Source organism: Megalopta genalis, unplaced genomic scaffold (genome assembly GCF_051020955.1).
Source record: "Megalopta genalis isolate 19385.01 unplaced genomic scaffold, iyMegGena1_principal scaffold0287, whole genome shotgun sequence".
NCBI lineage: Eukaryota > Metazoa > Arthropoda > Insecta > Hymenoptera > Halictidae > Megalopta > Megalopta genalis.
This window is the reverse complement of record NW_027476356.1, coordinates 1-7,500: the sequence shown is the minus strand read 5'-3', so window position 1 is coordinate 7,500 and position 7,500 is coordinate 1. Positions and strand designations below refer to the sequence as shown.

The following is a 7,500-nucleotide window of genomic DNA, read 5'->3' as shown; positions in this document are numbered from 1 at the left end:
TTCAGACTGCCCGATATTTTCGTCCTTTGGACTTTCCCAACGATTCCTTTTTTTCTTTTTTTTTTTTACACCACAGCGAAGACTTGAGGAAGCGTGATTAAGCACGCTCGCATCCCTCCCTGTCCTACTACAACTGTGTGTGTGTGTGTAAAGAAAGAAAAAAGAATACATTGGCTTTCTCTCTATCGAGAAGATGGCCTACGCAACGCAGATCAAAGGCCTAATACGTGTAATATAATACGCGTCTGGCCGTGTATAAATCACGCACGAATGATCTGGTCGGGCCCAACTCTTCTCGTACGCTTATTTTTCCGTGTTGAGGCACTATCATAAAATCACACAAACCCCAACACGTGTGTGTCTTGGAAGGAAGATGGCCTACGCAACGCAGATCAAAGGCCTAATACGTGTAGTACACACGTCTGCCGTGTAAATCACGCACGAATGATCTGGTCGGGCCCAACTCTTCTCCACCACACCACATCCCAACTTTGTACATTTTTATATATTTTTGTGCGTTGGGGCACCTTCATAATCACAAACCCCAACAACACATATATCTCTCTCTCTTTGAAAGATTTGTTGTGGCCTACGCAACGCAGATCAAAGGCCTAATACGTGTAGTACACACGTCTGGCCGTGTAAATCACGCACGAATGATCTGGCGGGCTCAACAATATCTTTTTTTTTTATATGAATTCTTATCCACAAACTAATCGAATTCATTTTCTCTCCTCCTCTCCTCTCTCTTTGAGATATATTGGAACATTGTAATGATCCTTCCGCAGGTTCACCTACGGAAACCTTGTTACGACTTTTACTTCCTCTAAATAATCAAGTTTGGTCATCTTCCCGGCATCATCGGCAATGCCGAAACATTGCCGCGCACCAGTCCGAAGACCTCACTAAATCATTCAATCGGTAGTAGCGACGGGCGGTGTGTACAAAGGGCAGGGACGTAATCAACGCGAGCTTATGACTCGCGCTTACTGGGAATTCCTCGTTCATGGGGAATAATTGCAAGCCCCAATCCCTAGCACGAAGGAGGTTCAGCGGGTTACCCGGGCCTTTCGGCCAGGGAACACACGCTGATTCCTTCAGTGTAGCGCGCGTGCGGCCCAGAACATCTAAGGGCATCACAGACCTGTTATTGCTCAATCTCGTGCGGCTAGAAGCCGCCTGTCCCTCTAAGAAGATTTGTTTGTACGTTGGTAGTAAAAACCCCACCGGCAGAAGCCGAGAGCCTTCGAGATACCATAATTACGTCTATTTAGCAGGCTAGAGTCTCGTTCGTTATCGGAATTAACCAGACAAATCGCTCCACCAACTAAGAACGGCCATGCACCACCACCCACCGAATCAAGAAAGAGCTATCAATCTGTCAATCCTTCCGGTGTCCGGGCCTGGTGAGGTTTCCCGTGTTGAGTCAAATTAAGCCGCAGGCTCCACTCCTGGTGGTGCCCTTCCGTCAATTCCTTTAAGTTTCAGCTTTGCAACCATACTTCCCCCGGAACCCAAAAGCTTTGGTTTCCCGGAAGCTGCCCGCCGAGTCATCGTAGGAACTTCGGCGGATCGCTAGCTGGCATCGTTTATGGTTAGAACTAGGGCGGTATCTGATCGCCTTCGAACCTCTAACTTTCGTTCTTGATTAATGAAAACATTTTTGGCAAATGCTTTCGCTTCTGTCCGTCTTGCGACGATCCAAGAATTTCACCTCTAACGTCGCAATACGAATGCCCCCATCTGTCCCTATTAATCATTACCTCGGGGTTCCGAAAACCAACAAAATAGAACCGAGGTCCTATTCCATTATTCCATGCACACAGTATTCAGGCGAAGGTAGCCTGCTTTGAGCACTCTAATTTGTTCAAAGTAAACGTACCGGCCCACCTCGACACTCAGTGAAGAGCACCGCGATGGGATATTAGTTGGACCGCCCCGTGAAGAGCAAAGCCCACCGGTAGGACGTACCACATAATGCCAGTTAAACACCGCGAGCGATGAACCGACACTGTGACACACAGATTCAACTACGAGCTTTTTAACCGCAACAACTTTAATATACGCTATTGGAGCTGGAATTACCGCGGCTGCTGGCACCAGACTTGCCCTCCAATGGATCCTCGTTAAAGGATTTAAAGTGTACTCATTCCGATTACGGGGCCTCGGATGAGTCCCGTATCGTTATTTTTCGTCACTACCTCCCCGTGCCGGGAGTGGGTAATTTGCGCGCCTGCTGCCTTCCTTGGATGTGGTAGCCGTTTCTCAGGCTCCCTCTCCGGAATCGAACCCTGATTCCCCGTTACCCGTTACAACCATGGTAGGCGCAGAACCTACCATCGACAGTTGATAAGGCAGACATTTGAAAGATGCGTCGCCGGTGCTATAAGACCATGCGATCAGCACAAAGTTATTCAGAGTCACCAAAGCAAACGATGGACGAGTGTAAACACCCGCCACCGATTGGTTTTGATCTAATAAAAGCGTTCCTACCATCTCTGGTCGGAACTCTGTTTTGCATGTATTAGCTCTAGAATTACCACAGTTATCCAAGTAAATTTTAGTACGATCTAAGAAACCATAACTGATTTAATGAGCCATTCGCGGTTTCACCTTAATACGGCATGTACTGAGACATGCATGGCTTAATCTTTGAGACAAGCATATGACTACTGGCAGGATCAACCAGGGAACTATACAATATGTATATATAAAATGGACAAAATTTAAATCCTTTTCCATCGTCGCCTGTTTCATATATATATGTCAGGTCGACACACCACTTTTCTCTTTCAAATATGTACAAGTTTTGCCACATTCCGCGCTTGTAACATATCTTCTTTAACGCTCAATTTCTTTCATTTTTCTACCATACAGATATTTTACCGTACGCCCAAAAACGTACGTATTATATTTTTGTTCTATCGTAAAATCACATTTTTCTACGTACGCCAGCTTCGTACGTTTCTATCTTTGCCTTCATAAAATCACAAGATAATTTTATCTTCAAGAGTCTCGCTATTAACATCTTGTAAGATAAATGTACGTCCCAGCTAAAACGTACAAATACTTCAAGTTAAGTAATAATATATCATCGCTATTGACAAATTTTTAAGATCCAAGACACAGTTCTCTCTATATGTTTTAATATTTTTTATGTACTCAAATATATTCAAAGGAAAAAGTACATGGGTGATGCCATAGTCGTGGAAGCGCGTACGCTCACGCTGATCTTCTGACCGCCGGAAGCACGAAACCTCTGATCTGGGCAAAATCGGCAAGCCGAGGAAGAACGGACAGGACACATGCTGGACTGGCGAGAAAGCGTGTTCTTCCGCTCGCGCTAGGCATTTCGATTTCTGACACCTCTTGATTTAAAAAATCAGTTTTTTGATAGTTTTCTCTCTCCACTGGGCTATTCATTTTAGCCACAGTTTTCAATTGGTACGATTTGCTTCCAAATCTTACAGATGCATTTTAAAAAATTTTTCCATCGCTCGGACAGAAGAGTCGATTGCTCAGTGAGTACGAGTATACATACAAAGTGCATACGGGTAACCAACCCCGTAGGGCTTGCCACATATGGGCCATTCGGTCAAAGACACCGACCCGTGGCCACGCTGTGTGGAGAAAAGTCCGTAACGTAAACGGCACGAAACAGTCAGGACCGAAGCCCCGAAGGAGCTCTGAGACAGCTTCTCGACCGAGATCGTAGAATTGGCCCAAAACCCGCTCTGCTCCGTCCGCCTCGCACGGACCGTGTATCTCTTATAGATACCGAACGGCCGGCAAGGACGCCGGCGCCGCCGGCCGAATAGCACGCGCGCTTATGAGTGTAAACCGCTGCGGCAACAGACCGCCCGGCCGTGCTGTTGTAACATAGCGCGTGAACGAACGAAAAAAATTTTTATAGTAAACATTAAAATAAATTACACTACCGTAAACTAGACAAAAAATTACACATTTTTTCCCAATATGAAAATTTTCACAAACTTTTTAAAGTCCCATCGCATCGAGTAAACTTTTTTAATAACGCGTCCGCACGATTCTAAATGCTTAATCCATATGTGAAATCGTTCACTGATCACGAATATCGTATTTAAAAAAATTACAAAAATTTATTTTTCAAAATAATCAAAAAAAACCGAAAAATCACAAGAGTAAAGTACCATTATTTTAAACAACATGTCGTTCTAAATGCTTAATCCCTATGTAAAAAAGTTATTTAAGCAAGAATATGTAATTGAAAAAAATTAGAAAAATTTATTTTAGCCGTAAATCGAAAATAATGGGGACACCGGAGCTGTTCGAAGCGCCGAGACGCGCCGCGTACGGCCGAATATTTTCAAAGTCCCAACGTACCGATCAAGAGTAAAGTACCAATTTCCTACATTAGATTTCGTTCTAAATGCTTAATCCCTATGTAAAAACGTTAGTTAAGCAAGAATATCGTATTTTTAAAAAAATCTAATGATAGGATTTTCCAGAAAATTGAAAAAACCGAAAAATGTCAAGAGTAAAGTGCCATTTTCTGACATTAGATTTCGTTCTAAATGCTTAATCCCTATGTAGAAACGTTAGTTAAGCAAGATTATCGTATTTTTAAAAAAATCTAATGATAGGATTTTTCAGAAAATTGAAAAAACCGTAAAATGTCAAGAGTAAAGTGCCATTATTTTAAACAATGTATCGTTCTAAATGCTTAATCCCTATGTAAAAAAGTTATTTAAGCAAGAATATGTAATTGAAAAAAATTAGAAGAATTTATTTTAGCCGTAAATCGAAAATAATGGGGACACCGGAGCTGTTCGAAGCGCCGAGACGCGCCGCGTACGGCCGAATATTTTCAAAGTCCCAACGTACCGATCAAGAGTAAAGTACCATTTTCCTACATTAGATTTCGTTCTAAATGCTTAATCCCTATGTAAAAACGTTAGTTAAGCAAGAATATCGTATTTTTAAAAAAATCTAATGATAGGATTTTCCAGAAAATTGAAAAAACCGAAAAATGTCAAGAGTAAAGTGCCATTTTCTGACATTAGATTTCGTTCTAAATGCTTAATCCCTATGTAGAAACGTTAGTTAAGCAAGAATATCGTATTTTTAAAAAAATCTAATGATAGGATTTTTCATAAAATTGAAAAAACCGTAAAATGTCAAGAGTAAAGTGCCCTTATTTTAAACATTATATCGTTCTAAATGCTTAATCCCTATGTAAAAAAGTTATCTAAGCAAGAATATGTTATTGAATAAAATGAGAAAAATTTATTTTAGCCGTAAATCGAAAATAATGGGGACACCGGAGCTGTTCGAAGCGCCGAGCGCGCCGCGTACGCCCGAATATTTTCAAAGTCCCAACGTACCGATCAAGAGTAAAGTACCATTTTCCTACATTAGATTTCGTTCTAAATGCTTAATCCCTATGTAAAAACGTTAGTTAAGCAAGAATATCGTATTTTTAAAAAAATCTAATGATAGGATTTTCCAGAAAATTGAAAAAACCGAAAAATGTCAAGAGTAAAGTGCCATTTTCTGACATTAGATTTCGTTCTAAATGCTTAATCCCTATGTAGAAACGTTAGTTATGCAAGATTATCGTATTTTTAAAAAAATCTAATGATAGGATTTTTCAGAAAATTGAAAAAACCGTAAAATGTCAAGAGTAAAGTGCCCTTATTTTAAACATTATATCGTTCTAAATGCTTAATCCCTATGTAAAAAAGTTATCTAAGCAAGAATATGTTATTGAATAAAATGAGAAAAATTTATTTTAGCCGTAAATCGAAAATAATGGGTCGAGCGAATCGGTCGATTGCGCCGAGACGCGCTATGATGCAACAGACGAGCGATTGGAACGCCCGAATATTTTCAAAGTCCCAACGTACCGATCAAGAGTAAAGTACCATTTTCCTACATTAGATTTCGTTCTAAATGCTTAATCCCTATGTAAAAACGTTAGTTAAGCAAGAATATCGTATTTTAAAAAAAATCTAATGATAGGATTTTCCAGAAAATTGAAAAAACCGAAAAATGTCAAGAGTAAAGTGCCATTTTCTGACATTAGATTTCGTTCTAAATGCTTAATCCCTATGTAGAAACGTTAGTTAAGCAAGATTATCGTATTTTTAAAAAAATCTAATGATAGGATTTTTCATAAAATTGAAAAAACCGTAAAATGTCAAGAGTAAAGTGCCCTTATTTTAAACATTATATCGTTCTAAATGCTTAATCCCTATGTAAAAAAGTTATCTAAGCAAGAATATGTTATTGAATAAAATGAGAAAAATTTATTTTAGCCGTAAATCGAAAATAATGGGTCGAGCGAATCGGTCGATTGCGCCGAGACGCGCTATGATGCAACAGACGAGCGATTGGAACGCCCGAATATTTTCAAAGTCCCAACGTACCGATCAAGAGTAAAGTACCATTTTCCTACATTAGATTTCGTTCTAAATGCTTAATCCCTATGTAAAAACGTTAGTTAAGCAAGAATATCGTATTTTTAAAAAAATCTAATGATAGGATTTTCCAGAAAATTGAAAAAACCGAAAAATGTCAAGAGTAAAGTGCCATTTTCTGACATTAGATTTCGTTCTAAATGCTTAATCCCTATGTAGAAACGTTAGTTAAGCAAGAATATCGTATTTTTAAAAAAATCTAATGATAGGATTTTTCATAAAATTGAAAAAACCGTAAAATGTCAAGAGTAAAGTGCCCTTATTTTAAACATTATATCGTTCTAAATGCTTAATCCCTATGTAAAAAAGTTATCTAAGCAAGAATATGTTATTGAATAAAATGAGAAAAATTTATTTTAGCCGTAAATCGAAAATAATGGGGACACCGGAGCTGTTCGAAGCGCCGAGCGCGCCGCGTACGCCGAATATTTTCAAAGTCCCAACGTACCGATCAAGAGTAAAGTACCATTTTCCTACATTAGATTTCGTTCTAAATGCTTAATCCTATGTAAAAACGTTAGTTAAGCAAGAATATCGTATTTTAAAAAAAATCTAATGATAGGATTTTCCAGAAAATTGAAAAAACCGAAAAATGTCAAGAGTAAAGTGCCATTTTCTGACATTAGATTTCGTTCTAAATGCTTAATCCCTATGTAGAAACGTTAGTTATGCAAGATTATCGTATTTTTAAAAAAATCTAATGATAGGATTTTTCAGAAATTGAAAAAACCGTAAAATGTCAAGAGTAAAGTGCCCTTATTTTAAACATTATATCGTTCTAAATGCTTAATCCCTATGTAAAAAAGTTATCTAAGCAAGAATATGTTATTGAATAAAATGAGAAAAATTTATTTTAGCCGTAAATCGAAAATAATGGGTCGAGCGAATCGGTCGATTGCGCCGAGACGCGCTATGATGCAACAGCCGAGCGATTGGAACGCCCGAATATTTTCAAAGTCCCAACGTACCGGTCAAGAGTAAAGTACCATTTTCCTACATTAGATTTCGTTCTAAATGCTTAATCCCTATGTAAAAACGTTAG

The 7,500-nt window shown here is 39.1% G+C and overlaps 1 non-coding gene across 1 annotated transcript; it reads right to left on the bottom strand.

Moving 5' to 3' along the window:
- Positions 1–771: 771 nt before the first annotated feature.
- Positions 772–2,692, bottom strand: LOC143263002 (small subunit ribosomal RNA). Its single transcript, XR_013036599.1, has one exon. It is a non-coding gene; the product is annotated as a small subunit ribosomal RNA (ribosomal RNA).
- Positions 2,693–7,500: the final 4,808 nt, after the last annotated feature.